At 46.3% G+C, this 25,288-nt stretch overlaps 1 long non-coding RNA gene across 1 annotated transcript; it reads left to right on the top strand.

Annotated features, from left to right (window-relative positions):
- The first annotated feature begins 10,388 nt into the window (after positions 1 to 10,388).
- LOC132810623 (uncharacterized) lies at positions 10,389 to 18,425 on the top strand. The gene is made up of 3 exons (XR_009642967.1): positions 10,389 to 10,482; positions 15,921 to 16,078; positions 18,259 to 18,425. It is a non-coding gene; the product is annotated as an uncharacterized LOC132810623 (long non-coding RNA).
- The last annotated feature ends 6,863 nt before the right edge of the window (positions 18,426 to 25,288 follow it).

Genomic DNA, 25,288 nt, shown 5'->3' with positions numbered 1-25,288 from the left:
ACTGTGAAAAGTGCTTCAAACCATTTACTCAGCTTAGGGGAATCAAACTCTCACCCCTCACGGTGGGGATAGACTGGTAATTTCAAACCCAGAGTAACACAAGGAAAGCTCCTTCAATGGGGAAAACGTGGAAATGTGGGGACGGTGGGAAAGGATTCCCTTCCCCATCCGTGCTGGAAACCCACAGACTCATTCACACCGGGAGAGGCCATTCACCTGCTCAGTGTGCAGGAAGGGCTTCAGTCGGATCAGCCATCTGCAGGCGCACGAGTGGGTCCACAAGGGAGAGAAGCCATTCACGTGCCCCATGTGCGGGAGAGGGGTCACTCAGTCAGCTGCACTGCTGACCCACCAGCGGCTCCACACCGGAGAGAGGCCATTCACCTGCTGTAAGTGCCGGAAAGGATTCACCTGCTCCTCCCACCTGCGGAGGCACCAGTGAGTTAACGCGCCATCGCAGGGGGATTGAACGAACGATGGCCGAGTGCCAAGTGCTTATGCACGAAACGCGATTCTCCTGCCCCTTGGATGCTGCCTGACCTGCTGAGCTTTTCCAACACCACGCTCTCGACTCTGATCTCCAGCATCTGCAGTTCTCACTTTCTCCTCGAGGGCAAGGTTGGACTTGTCTTTTATTCACTCATTCACTCCTTACAGCCTCTCCTTTGTTGTGGCCTAACTGCACATACATCAATGCAAGTTTCAGAAAGATTTTTGCAGCTTTTGTTTTGGAAAAAATAACATTCTTCCCGACTTTAACGAAGTTTCTGAATATACGGTTTTAGTTATTCTCAATTTTAAATATCAACTATTTCCCACATGCCGTGTTTCCCAGGTAAAGTCATCACCATCCATTCTCTCTCTCCCCTGAGAAAGACTTCATACAGCGATCAAAGAGGGCTGAGGCACGAGAAAGGACGATTGTGGGGGTGCAGGGGATGAGGGGGTCGCTGGTGATGGTGGAGAAAGGAGGGAAATGGACAGGGGAACAGACTGGGGTTCAGAGCGTTGGGGGGAAGAGTAGAGGGTGCAGTGTGAGGAGAGAGAATGGGCAGGGGGCAGTGAATGGGGAGAAAATGGACAGGGGGCAGAATGTGAAGAGAGAGACGGCACAAATGCCACCTTCTCCAGGCCTGGTGTCAATGTCCCACGAACTGGAACCCACTCCTCCTACATTTCTCACAATACAAGTGGCTAAGGCAGTGGAACCATATCATCCCTCCAGGCCATTCACACCGACCTTCCCAACAGCATCCCACTTAGACTCACTCGATTAGGCTACAGCCCTGCAGTTCCCCATGGCTATTTCCTGATGAAGGGTTTTGCCCGAAACATCAATTCTTTTGGTCCTCGGATGCTGCCTGACCTGCTGTGCTTTTCCAGCTCCACACTCTCGACTCTAATATCCAGCGTCTGCAGTCCTCACTTTCGCTCAGTAAGGGGTGAATGTTCTATTCCTAGTCTTTTAGATCTTTTAAAATCTTTCTCCCACACCCTAAGCCTTTACCCTCTAGTTTTGGAATCCCTCTACCCTGGGGAAAGGACAGAAACGTTGACAATCCAGACAAAATGCAAAAGAAATAAAATGTCGAGGCACAGGGGAAAAAAATCGGCAAAATAAAATAGCTTCGGCATTTGTCTCCCGTATTCGCATTTGGACGCTTAATATTTGTTGTGATCGGGAGGTGCCCGTGTTGGACTAAGGTGTACGTGCTCAACGTTGGACTGCTGTGCTGTATCAGAGTTGAATATTGTGGGGCTGGAAAACCACAGTAGGTCAGGCAGCAACTGAGGAGGAGGAGGGTTGACGTTCCGGGCACCAGCCCTACATCAGGAGTGAGGTGTGGATAGACAAAGGGGCCTCAGTGTCCTTCTACACCAGTCACTGCCAGTTGTCAGAAAGTGCAACAAGCAATGAACAAAGCAAGTGGTATATCAGCGAGAGGAATTGAGTTCAGAAGTGGGATGTCTTCCTGCAGTGAGGTCGGTTATTGAATTTATTCAAGGCTGAGTTCATGTGACTTTGAAGAACGAAGAAGTTATGGGAGGAGGCAAGAAAATGGTTTTAAGACCAGTACAGAACAGTTACAGAGTCATACAGCACAGAAACAGACCATTCAGTCGAACACGTCCATGCTGATGGTGTTCTGAAACTAAACTGGTCCCACCTACCAATGATTGGCCCATATCCCTCCGAACTGTCCCTATTCATGTACTTATCCAAATGTCTTTTAAACATTGTAACTGCACCTGCATCCAGCAACTCCTCTGGACATTGATTCCTCACACAATCTACTCTTTATCTTTAAAAAAAAGTGCCCCTCATGTCTTGATAAAATATTTCTTTCTTCACCTTCAAAATTTGCTCCCTAATCTTGAAACACCCACACTAGGGAAAGAATGCCTGCCGTTCACCTCATTTATACCTCTCATGATTTTATAATCCTCTCTAAGGTCACCTCCCAACCTCTGATGCTCCAGTGAAAAAGTTCCCAGCCTATCCATCTAGATGCAGGTATATTTCTATCCAGTTATGAACTGTTCAATGCTGGTGCCTGCTTCCAATTCTCTCACTGTGTCCAGGACAGCAAGAGGACATATGACATAGGTGCAGAAAACCCCGTTTTGAAATATGGATTTTGGAAAGGCAGATCAGGGCAGGATCTACACATTTAATGGGGTGTGTTGTTGAATAAGCATACCTTGGAGTGCTGGTTCATAGTGGAGTCGCAGGTAGACAGGATAGCAAAAAAGGTATTTGGTATATTTGCTTTTATAGGTCAGTGCATTTCAATATAGATGTTGCGAGGTCATGTTGCGGCTGTACAGAACATTGATTAGGCCACTTTTGGAATACTGCATTCGGTTCTGGTTTCCCTGCTACAGGAAAAGTGTTACGAACTTTTGCAAGGATTTGGAAAAGATTTACAAGGCTATTGCCAAAGTCGGAGGGTTTGATCTATCTGGAGAGGCTGAATCGGCTGGGCTGTTTTCTCTGGATCATTGGAGGCTGAGGATGACTTTACACAAGTTCATAAGGAGCATGGATAGGGTGAATAGCTAAAATCTTTTCCCCAGAGTAGTTGAGTCCAAAACTAGAGGGAATCGGTCTGAGGTGAGAGGGGAAACATTTAAAGGGAACTTTACAGACACCTTTCTTACGCAGAGGGTGTTGTGTGTATGGAAAGAGCTGCCAGAGGAAGTGGTGGAGGCTGGTATAATTAAAGCATTTTAAAGGGCATCTGGTAATAGGGAGAATTGAGAGGGATATGGGTTATGTGCTGACAAATGAGACTATGTTAATTTGGGATATCTGGTCAGCACGGACAATTTGGACTGAAGGAAAGCAGAAGTGTCATTGTGAATACTGGACTTTCAGAGCAGCTTTCAAAGATGTTTTGTCCTTACTGGGAGCAGAAGCTACAATGAAATCTTCCATTTGTGATACAGCAACTGAGTGAGTGAGGACATTCAGGATATTGGTGGAACGTGGGAATTTGTTGCAATGTGGAGTTGAAGTGATTGAAGTAAAGTGTGCTGAGCAGGGAGCCTAGTGAAGGGTTAGGTGAGTTTTTGTTTTAAACTGCTCATTTCTTTCAGCCTCCAACATTGTATTTCCAATGCTGTCCATCAGTGGGAGCGGTGAATCAGTAATTGGTATCGTTAGAAGTCTTACGATTTTCAGTACTGCAGGCATTGCATTGTCTCATCAGCTTTGTAAAGGTTACTGGCAGCAGCGGGAGGTATGGGCTGTATTCACTAGAAATGATTAAGCAGTTAGATAACACACGTACAAGAGGGCAGGTTGGGACTTGTCTTTCGATTTGCAGAAGGTGGGAGTTTCTGATGCTGCGGTCCATGGCAACGACAACTGCGATAAATGATAGAATCACTACAGCGTGGACGCAGGTCATTCATCCCATCAAATCCACACTGACCCATCCGACGAGCATGCCACCCAGACCCACGCTATCTAGTCGTTTCTGCCGGTGAGTGAGACTAGGTCACAAGATTAGGGAGTAGGTTTAATACAGAGGAGAAGGAACTGCTTTTCCCAGAGAGTGGTGAATCTATGGTAATCTCTGCCCAAGGAAGCAGTGGAAGCAGCCATATTCATGACATAGTTTGATGGGATTTTGTATGGTAGGTGAATTTAGGATAGTCAGGATAATGCAGGTAAGAGGAGCTGAGAGGATGGATAGATGAGCCATGATCTTAATGAATGGTGTAGTAGCTCGATGGACCAAATGGCCTACTCCTGCTTCTATTACTGCGAATGTATAAACATGCATTTTTCATGGCCAATCCGAATCAAGGCAGGTGAGCAATGTAGTGATGTGGAAAATGAACATCAGAATGATAGAAAGGGACACGGAAAGTAAATGTCCCAGTCCAAAGATGTGCAGGTCAGGCCATGCTAAATTGTCCATAGTGTTAGGTTCATTAATCAGAAAGAAATGGGTCTGGGTGGGCTACTCTTCAGGGTGTCGGTGTGGACTTGTTGGGCCGAAGGGCCTGTTTCCACACTGTAGGGAATCTAATCTAATCAATCAAAACTGGATTCTACAGAACACAAAAATTGAAACTGAAGACTGTCTGGCTGAATGTGTGCTGCAATGTAACAAAACTGAATGAATTGTCTGCACACATTGAAGAGAATAATTATGATCTGAGACTCCTTACAGGGACATGGCTTCAGGATGACAAGGATTGGATCTGAATATTGAGGGGGTACATGACATTCAAGTTGAATAGGAAGCGAGGTAAAGGTAGAGGGTTGGCACTGCTAATCAAAGCACTAATAACATGGTACTCTGGTGTCAGCTCGGATTCCAGGTCCTGATTTCTCTGTCCTCTTCTCCATGTTCCCACAGAGTAAGATGTTGTCTGTTCTCAGCTCAGCTGGCTTTCTGCTGAGCCCCTTTTACACCTTCCAGAGCAATAAAACATTCAGTCGATCAAGGCCCAATCCAAATATTCTCAGTCTGACAACCATCCAGACTGAGAGAGTAATCGGAGCAGGGAATAAAACAAGAAAAATAAAACAAAATTAGACATAAATGCGCATTTGGTGCTTAAAGTGTGTTAATTAGATAGTAGAACAGAATTAGGGGTCTCCCAGGATTCTTATCATCCCCTACTTGAGGAATTCTCTCTCCCTAACAATATTTACATCAACAGAAATAAAACATCTTTTATCAAATAGACATAGAGATATACAGCACGGAAATAGACTTTTTGATCCAACACATCCATGCTGATAAGATGTCCTATATAAATCTAGTATCCCATTTGCCAGCATTTGGCCCATATCCCACCAAACCTTTCCTATTCACACACCCATCCAGATGCCTTTTAAATGTTGTAATTGTACTAGCCTCCCCCACTTCCTCTAGCCTATTTACCCTATCCATGCCCCTCATGATTTTATAAATGTCCATAAGATCACCCCTCAGCCTCCGACACTCCAGGGACACTCCCCATCCTATTCAGGCTCTCCTTATACCACAAACCCTCCAACCCTGGCGACATCCTTTTCAATCTTTTCTGCACACTTTCAAGTTTCACAACATCATTCATATCCTATCGTAGGGAGACCAGAATCGAATGCAATAATCCAAAAGTGGCTGAACCAATGTCCTGTACAGCTACAACATGACCTCCCAACTCCTATACCGATAGCATTCAATGAGCCAAATGGCCTATTTGTGCATTGCAGCGATTTAATGATTTGACACTCTGGAGGCAGGAAACATGTTTCCACTGTTGGGTGAGTCCTGAACCAGAGGACACAGCTTAAAAGTGAAGGGTAGGCTATTTAGGACAGAGATGAGGAGAAACTTCTTCACCCAGAGAGTGGTGGGTGGGTGGAATGCTCTGCCCCAGAGGGCAGTGGAGGCCCAGTCTCTGGATTCGTTTAAGAAAGAGTTGGATGGAGCTCTCAAGGATAGTGGAATCAAGGGTTATGGAGATAAGGCAGGAACAGGATGCTGATTGAGGATGATCAGCCGTGATCATAATGAATGGTGATGCAGGCTCGAAGAGCAGAATGGCCTACTCCTACACCTATTGTCTATTGAGTTCACGTGACATTGCAGGATTGAAGGAGCGACGGCTGAGTGCCATTATCGACTGGACTAACAACCCAGTTCCGGGGATTCCCGAGGTTTGAATCCCGCCGAGGCAGATGGTGGGATTGTAATTCGGTCAGAAATTTGGAGTTCTGAATCTAATAATGAAACCATTTTTGGGGGGAGAAACTGTCATCTAATTCACTCATGTCCCTTTTAGGAACTCATCTCAACTGCATCCTTTATCCGGTCTGGCGTACACCTGACTCCAGACCCACAGCAGCATGGTTGACTCTTGACTGCCCCCCATGTAAAATGATGGGAGTAACCTAAATGGACACAGTGTGTAGGTTGAAATTGCTGAGTGAGGCAACACTTCCTTCAGCTTAAGGCTGTACCAAGGACCAATTATGAAGGGACAACTCTGTGCTGACCAACAGTAAAGGAAGTAGAGTTGGGAGGAGTGTGTGAGCTTTGAGCTGTTTTTTTTTAAAAAGCTTTTTTCATACACTTTTGTTTTGCTGGGGAGATCTGAAGCTGTAACAAAGTTGGGCGGCAATAAAGGTAACTTGAACTTAACCCCAGTCTCAGACTATCAATGAAAGCTATGAGATCCAATAGGTTTTTGTTTTAAAGCTGCGCATTTCTTTCAACCTCTTGCACTAAGTTTCCAATATCGTGTATCAGAAGGAGCAGTGAATGAGTAGCTAATATCATTAGAAATTGTAAACTTTTCATCTCTACAGGTATTGCATCATTTCATCGACATTGTAAGGTTTACTGGCAGCACCTGGAGGTGTGGGATGTATTCACGAGAAACAAAGTTTAAAATCATACAACACCAGGTTATAGTCCAACATGTTTATTTGGAAGCACTAACTTTCGGAACACTGCTCCTTCATCAGATGTTTGTGGAGCAGGATCATAGGAAAATTTATAGCAAAAGGTCGCAGTTTCATGCAACAGAAATGATATAGAACAAACTTAGATTGTTGTGAAATCTTTCATCTTTTAGGATGGGTTGCAGGTTTTGGTTCATTAATATGTAAATCCCAGAACTTGTTTGAAGACACATTCTCGAGACAACTTAAGATCTGTATCCCAATCTTGAGTGAGACTGGTTCTATTTCCAAAGTAGGAATTTATAAAATCTCACATGGATTGACTGCCTGTAGATTGTATTTGGCTGAAAAAGCGCACAATGTATTTGCAAATACAAAATCACACCAAAGCCTTATATGCAAGTGTGCACGCATGAGAGTATGTGTAAGTGTGTGCGTGCTGGATAAAGTATGTGAGTGATAGAGTATCAGCCTGTGAGAGGGTGTATATGTGTGTGTATCAGAGAGGGATCTCTGTGAATGTGAGAATGTGTGCTTTGTGTGGGTGTGAGAGAGCGTGACAGTGAAGTAAGGTTACCTGTCATGTGACATGAATCCAAGGTCCTGGTTGATGCCATCCTCATGTGTTCCGAACTTGGCTACCAGCCTCTGCTGGACCACTAAAACTGAATAAGCAGTTACATAGCACACATTGGAGAGGGCAGGGTGGGACTTGCCTTTCGATTTGCAGAAAGTTGGAGGTTCTGGGTGCTGGAAACTAGGGAAAACACATGCTGGTGGACCTTCGGCTCAGAGAGATGCAGCTAGAAGCCAGGCTGCAGACACGTTGGGGGAATCATCAAACCCCCTACACTGTGGAAACAGGCCCTTTGGTCCAACAATCCACACTGACCCCTCTTAGAGCATCTCACCCAATAACCTCCACGGCTAATCCCTGAATTTAGAACACCCAATCCACTCTAAGCTGCACATCTTGGGACCTTGGGAGGAAACCAGAGCACCCAGAGATTGGGGAGGGTGGGGGTGGGGGGAGGAAAATGCAAACTCCACACAGACAATCACCCTGAGGGTGGGATCAAACTCAAGTCCCTGGCACTGTGAGGCAGCGGTGCTAACCACTGAGCTGCTGCCGCGCCGCCCACAGTCTTGGATTGAAGGAATCGATTGACTTCATTCCAGGGTTGAAGGAATGGATTAGCTTCATGCCAGACACTCCAGCCCGTTTGGGGAATTGAATTTGCTTCCACAGAGTTTCCATGGTGCAGGGGTCATTGCGTCTCAGCAGCTTCAACGATCCAAAGAAGGGCTCGTCTACAGCGAGAACTCTAGTCCACATTTCGCTACAGAGTTAAAGTTGTCTGCACAGTCAGAATCCTGGAACACTCCCACGCAGGCTGCGTGTAATCACGGGGCTTCTCAAGTCACGTTGATGTTTGAAATAATTTCCCCTCCTGGATTCAAACGCTGCTGATATTCAGGCCCTGAGTAAATTTCTTGTACACACCTGAACAGCAAATCCTCCTCTGCTAATACCTTGAGAAAACAGATCATTGCTGTCAGTGCAGGGCAGGAAATAGGATCGGAGAATTCTAGTTTGTACCGAACAGCCTTCCCTATCTCCTACCCGAAATCTCTGTCTCCCAATTCCTCCACCTTTCAGTGGATTCCAACTCGAATTCATCCCTCCATCCTCCTGTTTTTGGCCAGTTCCCCTCACCGGAAAGCGCTGACTCTCGGTTCAGTTTCTTAGTTTCATCTTGCCATTCCCAGTATATTGCCCACATCTTTATTTAGTTTTTAAAACAGAAAGGCAGTGGTTTGCTGATGCCAGGATCTGAGGGTAACTGCGCTCACACTCGAGATTCTCTCTCGCATCATTCACAACAATCTGCACTGCACATGTGGAAAGAAGGGGATGCTGGGAGTAGGTGGGACGCATTCACCAACTCCCCATTCAATCAAGATCCAATCATGCCCACAGCGCCCCCAGTCTATTCTCTCTCGCTATCCCTAGCTTCCCCCCGCCCTCTCACACACATGCCACCTTCTGCACCTCCGTCCATTCTATCTCCATACCCTCTGTCCCTTGTCCAGTCCAGTCTCTCATCCACCCTCTGCCTTCCTCCATCCAGTCCCTCTCCCCACACTCATTCTCTCTCTCCTCCCACTCTCTGCCCCCTCCATTCTCTCTCTTCCCCCACCCTCTGCTCTCCATCCATTCCCTCTCTCCCCCACCCTCTCCTAACATTCATTGTTGCTCTCTTTCTCCCCCACCCTCTGCCCCCTTCCATTCTCTCCCCACCCACTGACCCACGTCCATTCTCTCTCCCCACACTCTGCGCCCCCATTCTCTCTCTCTCTCTGACAAACGCTCTGCTCCCCATCCTGTGCACCCCAGGGTTTCTCTAACTCCAATGCTCTGTCCCCATGTCCATTTCTCTCTCTCTCTTCCGCCTAGCCTCTGTTCCCCATCCAATTTCTCTACCCGCACCCCCACCCTCATCCTTTCTTGTGCCTCGAACCCTCTTCGTTCACTGTATCAGCCCTTCTCAGGACAGAGAGAGCGCGGATGGTGATGACTCTACCTGGGAGATGGGAGGGGGCGGTGTGAAAAATGGCCGATCTTTAACATTGAGAATCGCTAAAATGATATTTTCAAAAACATCTGTAAAGTTTGAAAGCAAATTCAATTATTTTTCTAAAAAGCAGCAGCCATTTTTCTGAAACTTGCATTGAAACCTGTGCAATTAGGCCACAGTTGAGAATAGGCTGTAAAGATGGAATGGCCAAGTCCTCGTCTTGTGAAGTTGGTTCAGATTAAGTAGAAATAGAGTCATAGAGTTGCAGAGCAGGGAAACAAGCCTTTCGGTGCATGCCAACCACATATTCTAAATTAATCTGGTGATCCATTTGCCACCATTTGGCCCATATCTCTCTCAACCCTTCCTATTCATATTCCTATCCAGATGCCTTTTAAATGTTGTAATTGTTCCAGCCTCGACCACTATCTCTGGCAGCTCATTCCATACATATACCACGCTCTGCGTGAAAATGTTACCAGTTCGGTTCCATTTAAACCTTTTCCCTCTCAGCCTAATCCTATGCCCCTTCAGTTTTGGATTTCCTCTACCCTGGGGAAATGACATTCAAAGATTGAGCAGCCAGACAAAATGCAAAAGGAATAAACTGTTGAGCCCCAGGAAAACAAAAGGAGTGTGGCTCCAGCCTGTTTTTCTCTCCGATTGGCAGTTGGACCAGCATCTCCACTGGGCACACTGCGCATGCTTTTCGGTGTCAGGAAGCATTGCGCATGTACGCTGGTGTCAGCAAAATACTGCGCATGCTCCTTACTGTCAGCGGAAACGGCACGCAACATTCTTCTGATCGACCAATGGGAAGCCCTGAAGGACCGGAAGGAGTGCGGTCTTCCTGCCATTGAGAGCCTCCCCCCTATTGTCTGAATGCGGAAGTTGGATCAGGCGCTTGTGAAGGTGTTGCTGCTCCTCTCTCTATGAATGAAGATTGAACTTCATCCCAGACTGCAACTTCTTTCTTCTGTCCAAATTTGTGTGAGTACAACTTACTCTTCTCACCCCTTTCTCATTTTATTTTTTCACTCTGGTGTTCAGTTCTTCACTTGCAGCAAAGTTGATTCAGGTATGTGTCTTAATTGGCAAACACATGGTAAATGTATTTATGCAGTGTGAAGTTATAACCTTCCCTATGAAATAAAAATAGAAAGCAGGTACATTGTTTAAATGGTGATATACTGGAATGTGGAGTAAGTGAGGACTGCAGGTACCGAAAATCAGAGTCGAAAATTGTGGCGCTGGAAAAGCACAGTTGGTCAGACAGCATCCAAGGTGCAGAACAGTCAACGTTTTGGGCAAAAGCCTTTCATCCAGGAATGATGTGTGGATGTACAAACGTGCCTCAGCTACCTTCTGCTCAGGCTTTCTACTCCAGTCAATGCCAGTTGTCACATAGGTGCAGCAAGCAATCAGCAAGGCAAGTGGTGTATTAGCAAGAGGAACTGACTGGGGGTGCCTTCCTGTAGTTAGGGAGGTATTAAATATATTCAAAGCTGAGTTCATCTGACTTTTGAATCTCAAAAATAGTTATGGGGGAAGACAAGAAATTAAAAAATATATACTTTTATTCAAAACTTTTTCAAATCTCTCGCAACACCTCTATATACAAAAAAGAACAATACCAAAATACAGAAAAATAGTAGTACAACAATTTCATATTATGATACTATTAATAATGAGCTACCTATTATTCTACTAGGACAAACTTAGCTTAAACTAAACTACAATCAAATTGAATAAAAATAAAATTAAACATAATTTAAGTTAATTTGAATTCTATCACATTACTTTATTCTATTTCACTCACCATACCTCCATTAAGGCTTCCATCCATGGGAGCACCAGTTATTGCACCCGTGTTCTTTTCACCCAGCCTTGCCCTCCCAGGGCCCCATGAGCACCCAGACTGATTCCCACAGCTATACCACGGCTCTAATTAATACTGCTGATCAGTCTGCATCAATATAATTTAGAAAGGGCTGCCACGTCTTGTAAAACTACTGTTTTGTGGTGCACCATATTTGTGAGGTCATCTTGGGAGCGGATGCTCCATCACCAGCATATGCCAGGCCATAAGCCCTGGGTGTTTTTCCAATGTCCAACTCATTAAAATGTTCTTCCTTGCACAGTGCGTAAGAATGTTACACAGTCTGTTTCTGTGTTCTCCGAGAGAAGGCAAATTTGTCAACCCCCAGGATGTCCTTCAGCTCCCTTACTGTAGCACTCCAGTATCTCTGGATCTTACAACATGACCAATAGCAGTGTGTGAGTGCCTATACTAATGTTACATTTGGGATACCCTGGTGATGCGCCACTCTTGAACCTAGCTAGCCTCTCTGGCACCACATAAGCCCTGTGTAAAATCTTCAATTGCATGCCCTGTGCTTTGTTACATGTTGAAATTTTCCTTACATTTTCCCATATATCTTGCCATACTTCTAATGAAATATTCTAGCTCCCGATTCCACATGGTAGAGAGTCCCTCCACATCTCCTAAGGTATGTCCCTTCTGTAAATGATACAACGTACTAACTGAAAGAGCGCCCGTACACAGAGTACTCTTTACTCCACATTTGACCTGTAAAGCTGAGCCAGGAGTGTGGTCTTCCTCTGTATATAATCCCTTAGCTGAAAGTACCGGAAAAGGCCCCTATTAGACAATGCATATTTCTGTCTTAGCTGGCTAAATGACATCAAGACCTAACCCTCAAATAAATCTTCCCTCCAGGAGATTCCCTTATACTCCCATGACTTAAAGCCGGAGTCTATTGCCCCAGGTTTAAATCCTTAGGCTGCCACCTGCGGGGTAATCAGCGAGGTCTTCAGCCAATTGCCCTTGTCTTGCCTCCGTGTCCTCCAGGCTTTCACTGTATTTAAAATGATTGTACTCTTTCACTGCTCAGTCTCGGATTTCATCTTATCAATGAATAATAGATTAACTCGGGGACATCTCGACTGCAATGCTTCAACGTCAAGCAAAATCAACCCCGTGTCCCCCCGTGCCCAGTCACCCACATATGCTAAGAAAGCGCTTATTTGATATCTCTCCAAGTCCAAAAGATCCACTCCTCCTCACCCTGTGAGAGCTGCAATTTGGTAAACTTAATTAGGGGGCGACTGCGACACCAAATAAAATAACCTAGACCCATTGAGCCTCAGTAATACCCATCTGGGTAGCAACAACAGGAGCATTCTCAAGGGGTACAACAGGCGAGGAAGAACATGCATTTTAATCAGAGCTATTCGGCCTAACCATGATAATGGTAATCCGTCCCACTGCTGCAAATCCTGCTTTATCCTCTCCAGTAATTGTACATAGTTAGCTTTATACAGCTGGTGGAAGGCAGGGGTAATAAAAATTCCCAAATACAAAAACCCTTTTGACGACCATCTAAACAGGAACTGCATTCCATCCTCCAGCATGGCGTCTGATTTTGTAAAGTTGATCCTGCAGCCTGAAAAACTTCCAAATAAATTAATTGTTTGAATCAATCGAGGAACAGACTCCTCCAGATTGGCCAAGAACAGAAGGACATCATCAGCATGTAGGGTAATCTTATGTTCCCCCATTCCCATTCCTGGCCCCACTATTTCAGGATCCCTCCTGATAGCCTCAGCTAATGGCTCAATTGCCAAGGTAGATAGCAGCAGTGAAAGAGGACATCCCTTTCGACTACCTCTCCCAGCATTAAAGTTATCTGACTTAGTGCCATTTGTGATGATTGCTGCCTTAGGATCATTATACAACACCACCACCCATCTAGCAAAGGTTGTCCCCAGATCAAAGCGCTTGAGGATCCCAAACAGGTACAGCCATTCTATCTGGTCAAACGCCTTTTCTGCATCTAGGGAGGCCACCGAACCCAGGATCAACCTTTGCTGGCATACCTGCACCATGTTCAGTACCCTCCTGATATTGTTGGAGGAGCTACGCCCTTAACAAAACCCATCTGATCTTCTTTCACAATACAGGACAACACCTTTTCCAACTTCAGGGCCAGCGTCTTGGGTAGAATTTTAAAATCTACATTCAACAGTGAAATGGGTCTGTATGAAGCACATTCTTCAGGCTCTTTCCCCATCTTTATAATGAGGGAGATATTAGCCTCCCTAAGAGAGGGCGGAAGACAACCCATGCATATGAATAGCTATACATCCCCAGAAGTGGCTCCACCAACACACTTATGAATTCCTATAGAATTCACTTGGGAATCCATCTGACCGTGGTGCTTCATTGCATCCTGTACCTCCTGTATTGTCATAGGCATATTCAACAGGAAACCTGTTCCACGTTTATACTAGGGAGGTGCAGGATCTCAAAAAAGGCCTGCATTCTTACTGCTCCATGTTCATCTCCCTCTGACCGATATAACTCTGCAAATTATTCCCTAAATCTAACATTAATCTTCTTTAACTCACGGGTAACTTTGCCAGCCTTCTCTCGAACAGACATAATAGATTGGGAAGCATTTTACTTTCTGGCCAGATATCTATCTGACTTATCTCCAACTTCCAACAATCTTTGTTGAGCAACGCAGACCTTTATTTCCCCAGTGTGTGCAATGAGTTGGGAGCAGCCGGAGAGCTGCAGCTTGACCAGTGAAGGCCTATTATAGTATACTTCCTCAGCTATCTGCAGACGGGTCTCCAGCATCTGTTGTTGCTCCTTCCTCTGCGACCTTCTAGTCATTGAATAAAAAATAATCAAGCCTCATAAATATGCCTTATTGGCCTCCTACAGTATTTCCGGATTACTGGCCGTACCCAAGTTGGTACCCAGAAGGCTCTGAACTCTTGTGATGTACTCAACAAATTTGCTATCCCTTAGCAGGAATGGGTCCATGACCAGTGCTGTGCATCCATTCCACCACTCTTGATTTTACCATCAAAATACACTGGCACATGGTCTGAGACAGCTATATTGCCAATTTCACAAGCCAATGTTCTGTCCAAGCAATCCAATGGCATTAAAAAGTGTCAGTTCCCATGTGGTACTTGTGTGGGTTAGAAGAGAAAGTAAAGTCTCTTCCATTAGGGTGGAGATGCCTCCACACATCCATTAATCCCAACTCCTTGCACATGTCCACCAACTGCTTAGGTTGCGCTGGTGACCTGCCTGGGCCCTTGGCACCCTGTCTACTTCGGGATCTATTAGACGATTAAAATCCTCTCCAATGACCATGCAGCGTACCCCAAGACTCATTAATTTAGCAGCTGCATCAATTAGAAATTTAAGAGGGTGCACCGGGAGGACAATACACATTCAGGACGCCATACTCTTCACTATGTATTAGAGCTTTAAGAATGACGGACAGTCCATGTTCGTCCTTAATTTGCTCAATTACCTGGAAAGGGAGGTTCCTTCTTACCAGTATAGCCACTCCTCTACACTTGGAGCTAAAGGAGGAGAAGAATACCTTATCACAACCTCCTTGCTGCAGTTTCAGATGTTCCTTATCAGTTAAATGTGTCCACCCTTTCCTTCCCGAGGCTTGACAGCACCTTCTTTCTTTTTAATGGGGGAATGGCTCCCTTTTACATTCCAGGTGCACCACCTGAACGAATCAGTAGACATGGCCATCCAGGGAAGCCTGTGGTTTCCCAAGAGGAGGAAGCTTATCTGAGGTGCGGTGAGCAACAAAGACATTAACTCGATAAAGTCTAAAAACTGCTCCTATTAAAACTACTATAAATAAAAATCTAACCACCACATATAACTTAAGCAAATGCTCAAATAACCCCCAATTATGTAGAGATCTCTTCCCCCCCCCCCCCCCACCCCAACCCCCACCATTGCCACCAGCCTGGCTCCTTCCCACTGAGGCTGTGCCCCAAACGCCAGGCAATTCACAGATTGAAACAAACATGTTATTTACATTCTGAGAGTTAACAATGGTTGCCCATCTCCCCACACCCCTTCTCCATACATCTTAAACACAGGTATAGCCACCCCCAATCCAAAAACAAAAGGACAGCAGTGAAAAAAAGGCCCCAGACAATACCTAACTGACCGATATACTAAATAATTCCAGTTTTACGCCAAGGCAGTATGTATAAAGCCGATAACTACAAAATAAGGGGCAAAAAAGTAGCATTGTCTGGAATGACGTCCCTCCCGCCTTCACCCCAACTCAATTTCTCTAATTCAGAGCATTTGCAAAGTCCTTCGCCTTTTCTGTTGAATCAAATTATATACCGTCCCTCCGTGAGTAAAACGCAATACAGTCAGGGACCTCAAGGAATATTGTATGTTCAGATCCCTTAATTTTCTCTTAACTTAATTAAATGCCCTTTTCTTAATCCAGGCTCCTGAGAAGTCCTGAAAATATATTATTCTGAGCCTTTGTACATTAGAGCCTGTGGATCTCTTCCCAGTCTTCCTGCTGTTTCAATCACTGTTTTTCTTTATAATGCAGGAGCCGCACTAGGACCACACACGGCTGTGGGTCCGACCCGGACCTGCACATTTCGATCCAGTGTGCCCGCTCCACACTCAACAGGCCCGACTACAACTCCAGCCCCAGGAATCCAATAAGGTCTTCACCTTCCTCGCGTTCCGGAAGACCCACGAGCTGTAAGATTTTTCTTCTACTTTAGTTTTCCAGGTTGTCCACTTGCTCCTGAAGGACCCGAACCTGGTCTTCCAGCGTTTGGATCCTTCCTCCTGAGACCTCCACCACGGTCCTCTCCTCTGCTGCCTATTCTCTTCGGGCCAACACGTGAATTTCCTGTCCATGCTTTTGCAGCGTGGCAGATAGTGGTTCCACCGCTGCTTCAATCTTTTCTCAGAGATCGGCAAACTCCGAGAGTAACTGTTGCTGTCCCATTAAATCCACAGGGATTGCCCTGGGAGTTTGAGCAATGGCTCCAAGCACCCCCAATGCAGTTGGGGAGTGCCCTACCTGCTTCACCCCTTTCGGCCCCTTTCCTTCATTTGCTTTCATTTTGTTCCTAAAGCTGTCAAACCACAATTATAGCAGCTCCAGACATTCAGTAAGTTTATATTCGCAATTTTTTTCTTCTACGGATGATTAATGAGGTGGGGGGAGGGGTAAAAGTCCACCTTGCCGGGGGTGTGGCACAGAGCCCAGCACAGCAGACCACTCAAACCACCGCCATCTCGGATTTCCAAGAAAATGGTTTTAAGACCAGTACAGAACAGCTACAGAGTTATACAGCACAGAAACAGATCCTTCGGTCCAACTAGTCTATGCTGACTATGTTCTCAAACCCAACTAGTCCCATCTGCCAGTGATTGGCCCATATCCCTCCGCACCTTTCCTATTCATGTACTTTTCCAAATGTCTTTTAAACATTGTCACTGTACCTGCATCCACTACTTCCTCTGGACACCCATCTCACACACAAACCACTCACTGTGTGAAAAAATGGAGCTCTTTGTGTCTTTTTAAAATCTTTCTTCTCTCCCCTTCAAACTTTGCTCCCTAATCTTGAAAGCCCCACCCTAGGAAAAGGACACCTGCCTTTTCACCTCATCTGTACCCCTCATGATATTATAATCCTCTGTAAGGTCACCTCTCAATCTCCTCTGCTCCAGTGAAAGAAATCCCAGTCTCCACTGCCTGCAGGTATATTCATGTTCAGTTATGATGTGTTCGGTGTTGGTGCAGGCTCAAATGGCCAACTCCTGCTCCCAGTTCTCTCACTGTGTGTCCAGCACAGCATTGGGAGATTGGGAAAGGGGAGGGATAGATATCTTGTTTGTTTTTATTTTTAAAATGCACTTGATTCCACAAATAAAAGCAACAGGTACAAGTACAGCACATGCAGTATTCCTCATTGCAGCTTCAAGGTTTTGTGTCGTCTTCTTCCGTGTTGGCTCCAGCACATTCGGCTTCCTCACCCACCCCCACCCACCCAATCCCCGCCCTGAGCTGTTGATGCTTACATTCTATAAAATAAAGAGAGGGATAGACAAGGTCTTTTCTCTGGGAGTGTAGAACTACACAGTAATGGGTTTAGGGTGAGGTGGCCCGGGGAGGAGGCGAGGGATTTAAAAGGAACCTAAGGGGCAATTCATGCAGAAGATGGCGCGTGTAAGGAAAGAGCTGCCAGAGGAAGTAGTAGGTGCTGGTATAATTATGACACATTTAAAAGACATCTGGATAGGTTTATGAATAGGAAGGGTTTAGAGGGATATGGGCCAAATGCAGTCAAATTAGACCAGATTCGGTGAGGATATCTGGTCAGCATAGACCAGTTGGACCAAAGGACCTGTTTCTGTGCTGTATATCTAGATGACTCTGGTTTGCCACACCAGTCTGTTCAATTTCTCTCTGGTGTCATAGCCTTGGTGTCTCATTCCAAAACTCCCCCACCCCCGTGGGGGCACGTTAACAATTTTGTGTCTGATTGGTTGACAAGAAGCTGCATTGCAGGTTCATCCTGAATTTACACACTATATTTTTGCTTCCAAAAATCAGACCGGCTCACTCTCAACAGTATCCCAATGTCGTGGAAGATATTAATTTTCAGGTGGAGGTATCCAAAATTCAGAGAGGTGTCAGTTGTGACTGTTTTGCTCTTCTGTCCCTGTCAGATCCTGAATCAGCACTTTCAGGAGAATTAGAATGGAGTGAGAACAGAGGGAGAGAGGGAGTGAGTGAAAAAGTGGGATGGTGCTTTCAGTTTTATGGAATAACAAAAGAAAAGAATGTTCTGCAGAAAGTAGAATTGCTTGTTCTGAATTTCTACCCTGGACTGGTAGTGATGACTTTTGTAATCTCTTTTCAGAGTATTTGATCTGAAGATGAAGTTTCAAAATCAACAGATGAAGGGCTTATGCCTGAACCATTGACTCTCCTGCTCCTCGGATGCTGCCTGACCCGCAGTTTTCGACTCTGATTCTCCAGCATTTGTGAGTCACTCAATCCATCGGGACTGCAACAATTTTCGACTGTGATCCAATTGGTTCCTGTTTCAGTACGTTTTCAGCGTCAGTAGGACTGGAAGAGAGACCCTACTGTTGCAGCAACGCACACAGTGTGGAGCCTGAAACAGTTAACTGGCCTGAAAAGAGGAATTCAAGGCTGGGAGAGGACATACACGCGTTTGTGTGCAACTGTAGCTTTGGCCATGGAGAAACCATGGAAGTGTGGCGACTGCGGGAAAGGTTTCCGTGTCCCGTCTGCCCTGGAGACACATCGTCGCAGTCACACCAGGGAGAAGCCATTCTCCTGTCCTGAGTGCGGGAAGGCCTTCAGTGATTCCTCTGCCCTGCTGAGGCACCGGCGAGTGCACACAGGGGAGAGGCCCTTCAGCTGCCCTGAGTGCAGAAAGAGCTTCAGCGATTCCTCCGCCCGGCTGAGGCACTTGCGGGTGCACACAGGGGAGAGGCCCTTCAGCTGCCTCAAGTGTGGGAAGGCCTTCAACGATTCCTCCGCCCTGATAAGGCACCAGCGGCTGCACACAGGGGAGAGGCCCTTCCGCTGCCCCGATTGTGGGAAGGTGTTCACTCGCTCCTCCCACCTCGTGATTCACCGGCGGGTCCACACCGGTGAGAAGCCCTTCCCCTGCCCCAAATGTGGGAAGGCCTTCAGCGATTCCTCTGACCTGCTGGCCCACCGGCGGGTCCACACTGGCGAGAGGCCGTTCACCTGCTCTGTCTGCGGGAAGTGCTTTACACGCTCTTCCGACCTGCTGAAGCACCAGCGTGTCCACACTGGGGAAAGGCCCTTCAGCTGCTCTGAATGCGGGAAGGGCTTTACCCAGGCATCCCACCTGCTGACACACCGGTGGGTGCACACTGGGGAGAGGCCGTTCACCTGCCTCGAGTGCGGGAAGGGCTTTGCTGTCTCCTCCAGTCTACTGACGCACCAGCGGGTCCACACTGGGGAGAGGCCGTTTGCCTGCCCTGAGTGTGGGCAGAGGTTCACAATGTCCTGCAGTTTGAACAAGCACCAGCGGAGGCACCAATGCTCCCAACAATCAGATTCTGCCGGTAACGCTGCTGAGGGTCACCCCCAGGACTGAACCTCCTGCCCTTTCTGACAGTGGGGGTAATGGAAGAGTTGGTAAGCTTTTTTGTTTTCTACTGGGGGAGTGGAGGGGGAAGGGGGATGGTGGCTCAGTGGTTTGCACTGCTGCCTCATAGCGCCAGGGACCCAGATTTGATTCTATCCTCAGGGTAACTGTCTGTGTGGAGTTTGCATGTAATTCCACCCCCCCCCCCCCCCCAGTGTCTGCGTGGGTTTCCTTTGCGTGTTCCAGTGTCTTCCCAAAGTCCAAACGTGCACATGTTTGGGCAAATTGGCCAAGCTAAATAGTCCCACAGTGTTCAGGAACGTGTAGATGTGCTGCATTAGTTCGGGGTAAGTGCAGAGTGATAGGGTAGGAGAATGTGTCTGGATGAGTTACTCTTCAAAGGGTCGGTCTGAACTTGTTGGGCAGAAGGGCCTGTTTCCACACTGTAGTGATTGTATGATTCCATGAACATTTCTTCCAGTGGGCACTGCTGCTCATTGAGCCCAGGACCCGCACGAACCTAAGACCATTGGAGCAGAAGTTAGGATATTTTGACCCATCGAATCTGCTCCACCATTTGTTAGAGACAAAATAAAAAACTGCAGATGCTGGAATCTAAAATAGCCAAGCAGGAGGCTGGGCACAACAAGGCAGGCAGCACCAGGAGGTGGAGAAGTCAGCATTTCAGGGATTATCCCTCCGGACTGAAGAAGGGTTCTACCCGAAACGTTGACATCTCCATCAGAAATGATTTGCCAGGATATTGTCAGAACTAGAGGACATAGGTTTAGAGTGAGAGGGGAAAGATTTAACAGGGACCGAAAGGGAAAACGTTTCATGCAGAGTGTGGTGCATGTATGGAATAAGCTGCCAGAGGAAGTGGAGGAGGCTGTTAGAATTACAGAATTTAAAAGACATTTAGTTGGAGACGTGAATAGAAAGGGTTAGAGGGATTTGGGCCAAGTGCTGGCAAATGGGACTAGATTAATTTAGAATATCTGGTCAGCGTGGACGAGTTGGACTGAAGGATCTGTTTCTGCACTGTACCTCTCTATGACTACCGGTCCTGATGTAAGTTTAGAACTGAGTAACTTTGCATAATTCAATCTTGTTGAATTCACCTCCTGAAAGGTTTCAAATGAACCCCTCCAAGCGATATGATTTAACTACACCAAGTTGGATAAAGTATCCCATCAAGTTCAACATGAATGCGCAGTTGAAGAAGTCAGAAGTCACACAACACCAGGTTACAGTCCAACAGATTTATTTGAAATCCCAAGCTTTAGGAGCATTGCTCCTTCATCAGTGCTGCTCCTTCAACACTTCACTGTGGAGCAATTAAATTAAACTACCCAGGTTTTGGTTCATTAACGTGTAACTGCAAGAACATCTTTTAAGTCATCTCAAGAATGTGACTTAAGGTTTTATAAAAAAGATAATATCTCAGCTCAGACAATGCATTTAAAGGTGTGAGATTTGAGTCTGTTAGTATTCCAATCTTGAATCAGACTGGTTCTATTTCCAAAGGAGGAATTCATAAAATATTACATGGATTGACTGCCTGGAAATTGTGTGCTTTTTGCGCAAAATTGAATGTATCCGCAGATAAATTCTGCCAATACAAATTCACCCCAAAGAATTGTGTGTGCATGCATGTGAGTTTGTGTGAGAATGTGTACATGCTTGGTAAAGTGTGAGTGTGATGGAGTATAAGCCTGATTAGAGTATTGGGGGGGGAAAACGTGCATGTCTGAGGGGGAGCATGTGTGAGAGAGGTATTAATCTAAGCAAGGGGTTGCATTTTCCTAAAACAAGGAAGGGCAGCACTTGACCCAGGGCCCTACCCTTATCTGGACATGTTATAGAACAGACAGACGTAGGGGGGGTGGTGTTCAGGAACATAATTCTTTGGAAGTTGTATCACTGGTAGACAGGGAGGTTAAGAAGGCATTTAGCAGCATAGCATTCATTGTTCACCCCATTGAGTATAGGGGTTGAGACATCATGTTGAGGTTGTACAGGATGTTGGTGAGGCCACTTTCAGCGTACTGAGTACTGTTCTGATGGCCCTGTCAAAGGAAGAATACTATCAGAGAGGGTTCGGTAAAGATTTACCAGGACGTTGCCAGGACTGGAGGGTTTGAGTTATAAGGAGAGGCTGGGAATTTATTCACTGGAGCACAGGAGGTTGGGGGGTGACCTCATTGAGATTGATAAAATCATGAGGAGTGGAGGTAAGGTGAATAGCAAAGGACTCTTGCTTAGTGTCGGGAGCTCAAAACTAGGGGGGCATATTACTTGGAGGAGAAAGATTTAAAAGGAACCTGAGGAGCAACATTTTGAAAGTGGGTGGCTTTGTATGTGGAATGAACTTGCTGAGGATGTGGTAGATGTAGGTACAGTTACAACATTGAAACAGCATTTGGATGGGTAGATGAATAGAAAGGTTTAAAGGGATATGAGCCAGATGCAGGAAAGTGGGACTGGTTTAGTTTGGAGTCCTGGTGGGCATGGACGAATTGGACCGAAGTGTCTGTTTCTGTGCTGTATACCTCTATTGAAACTAGTAGAATTCTGAAAGGGGCTTGACAGGATAGATGCAGATAAAATGCTCCTTTGTGGGGAGGGTCATCGAATTCCGACAATGTGGAAGCAGACCATTCAGCCCATCTATTTCACTCTGGCCCTCTGAACAGTATCCCACCCATACCCAACCCCTTACTCCGTATTTCCCATGGCCAATCCACCCCAACCTGTACATCCCTGGTCACTATGGGTAATTTAGCACGGCCAATCCTCCCTAACCTACACTCTAATCTGTAAATTACCTTCTGAACAATGTAATTTAAATGCAGAGCATTTCTAAGAAAAATATCAGTCTGACTCAACATTGGGACATAGACAGAATTCACACCGATTGTCTCTACTTATAAATGGGCAACGTCTCTTCGAAATGTAGATTCATTTAGATATAACTGCGTCACTTTACATATTAAGATATCCCTTTGAATGTGCCACATCCCTTTGAAATATAATCTCGTCTATTTACATCTCTTTATTTGCGGATATACCCGTTAAAATGTCCATGTCCCTTTAAAATGCAGATTTCCCCCTTTAGATATGAGGCCGTTCCGTTAGATGTCGGAATATCTGTTTAAATGGAGCCGTGAGCTTTCCCAATGTAGACAGGGCTCCTCGAAACGTGGCAGTGTCCCCCCTGCAGCTGCAGAGCGAGACAGGAGAGTTTGTTTTTGTGAATGAGCAGTTGTAGCGCGAGGTGGCTGTTGCTTGGTGACGGTGAGGCTCCCCCGGCCCCGCCCATCCCCCCGTGCAGACGTCACGCGGGGGTGAAGGCGGTTGGGAGGAGAAGTCGCTCGAGCGGGGAAGTGGCGGCCGTTAGGAAAATGGCGCCGTGCGGCCCGGGGCAGACCCCCGTCACTGGTCACCGCCGCCTTCCTGGTGCAGCTGCTGTGTCACGGCCACACCGGCCGGCTGTACAGCAGGCAGGAGCCGGTGACCATTCTGGAGGCGGATGGGGTTAAGGGCCTGCTTGGGAACTGGTCGGCCGCCTGGGTGGTGGAGTTCTACTGGTCGTGGGGCGGCCCCTGTGTCAACTATGGGGCCACCTGGAAGGTACTGGGCCCGGGAGGTGAAAGGTGAGGCAGGTTGTGGGGGGGACGGAGGGGAAGGAATGTGGGGCCTGTCCTGTCATAGTCACATTTTACACTCACTTTCCATCTGCTTTTACTGGCGCTTGTGCTGTTTACCCCTCACTGTGTTTTAATCCTTGTGTTTTTTACCCCTCACTGTTACTTGTGCAATTGTTGAGGGTAGTGTGTAAATACTAGTGAAGGATACTATGCACCAGCATGTATATGTTCCTCAGTTATTGAAGGGGCAGGACCTGTTGAGAACGGTTAGTAAAGCATATCGTGCACTAAGCCTTGTTAACATGGAGATAGTTTGGTATTTGGAAAAATATACTTTTTATTATTTAGAATCATAAAGATGTACAGCACATGAACACACCCATTTGGTCCAACCTGTCCATGCCAACCAGATATCCTAAATTAATCTAGTCCCATTTGTCAGCACTTGGTTCATATACCCATCCAGATGCCTTTTAAATGCTGTAATTATACGGCCTCCACTACTTCCTCTCGCAGCTCATTCCATACGTGCACCATCCTCTGCATGGAAAAGTTGCCCCTTAGGTACCTTTAATATCTTTCTGCTCTCACCCTAAACCTATGCCCTGTAGTTGTGAACCTCCCCCCTACTCTGGGGAAAAGACATTAAAAAAAATGTTGAGCAGCCAGACAAAAGCGATAAAATGTTGAGCCACATGGGGAAAAAGAACTGTGGCTCTACCCTTTATTTCTCCTCTTGGCATTTGAACATTTAACATCTGTCAATAACACCAGCATCGCCACAGAGCACATTGTGTCTGCTCCTCGGTGTGAACAACAGCATGCCTGCTCGCTGGTGTCACCAGTACATTGTCCATGCTCCTCGCTGTCGGCAGAAAAGGAGACATCGCTTATCTCTGTTCCTAAAGGTCTTCCCTTTATTCTTAAAGCTGTGTCCTCTGGTCCTAGTCTCTCCTACCAATGGAAACATCTTCCCAATGTCATTGCACTGTGGGGATGAAGCCCTAGCCTGTCCAGTAATTTCTGGTGGGTGAGACGAGGCCTCAAGGTTAGAGGGAGTAGCTTTCAGACAGAGATGAGGAGGAACTGCTTTTCCCAGAGGGTCATGAATCTATGGAATAGTCTAGATTAGAGTGGTGCTGGAAAAGCACAGCAGGTCAGGCAGCATCCGGAGAGCAGGAAAATCGATGTTTCGGGCAAAAGCCCTTCATCAAAATCTAGGGAATACTCTGGCTAAGGAAGCAATAGAGGCAGCTTCATTAAGTATATTCAAGATACAGTTGGGTGGGATTTGGCCAGGTTGGGGAATTAAGGGGTTCCTTGTGACAGTGCAGGGAAGAGAAGATGAAACGATGGATAGATCAGCCATGATCTTAATGAATGACGGAGCAGGCTCACTTGTAGCAACTGGAGTGAATCCAGAGAGGGAGCAGACTTTGGGACCTCCGGTATGTGTCTTGGTTACCCGGGTGAGGAGAGACAGAAGGACAGGCTGGACTGTTTTCCGTAGCTTGCCAGAGTCTGAGGAGTGACCTTATACACTTTTATATCATCATGAGGGGCATGGATAGGGTAAATAGACGTGGTATTTTCCTTTGGATGGGGCAGTCCAGAACTAGAGGGTAATAAGTTTAGAATCGAGCGTGTGGTGCTGCAGCAAGTCGGGTAGCATCTGAATAGCAGGAAAATTGACGTTTCAGGGAAACTCCCTTCAGGGAAGTGTGTGTGTGTGAGTTTGTGTATAAGATTGTGCGCTGTGAGTGTCTATTTGCATTTGTGTCTGCTTGATAAAGTGAGATTGTAATGGAGTATGAGTCTGTGAGAGGGTGAGAGTTTTGAGGCGGTGGTGTATGTGTATGTCTGAGAGAGAGCGTGTGTGTATGAGAGAGGTATGGATATAAGTGAGGGGTTGCATTTTGCTAAAATAAAGGAGGGCAAGACTTGAACAGGTAATGGTAGGGCCCTGGGTCATGTTGTAGAACAGAGACCTGGGGGTGCTCAGGTTCATTGTTCTTGAAAGTTACATCACTGGTAGAGGGGGGTGAAGAAGGTGTTCAGCACACTTGCCTTCATTGTTCACATGCTGAGTACAGGAGTTGGGACATCATGTTGGAGATGCACACAGAAAGTACATTACTCAGAGGGTGATA

Source organism: Hemiscyllium ocellatum, unplaced genomic scaffold (assembly GCF_020745735.1).
Source record: "Hemiscyllium ocellatum isolate sHemOce1 unplaced genomic scaffold, sHemOce1.pat.X.cur. scaffold_1799_pat_ctg1, whole genome shotgun sequence".
Classification (NCBI taxonomy): Eukaryota; Metazoa; Chordata; class Chondrichthyes; order Orectolobiformes; family Hemiscylliidae; genus Hemiscyllium; species Hemiscyllium ocellatum.
The sequence above is the reverse complement of the archived record's forward strand: the minus strand, read 5'-3'. Positions and strand labels throughout refer to the sequence as shown.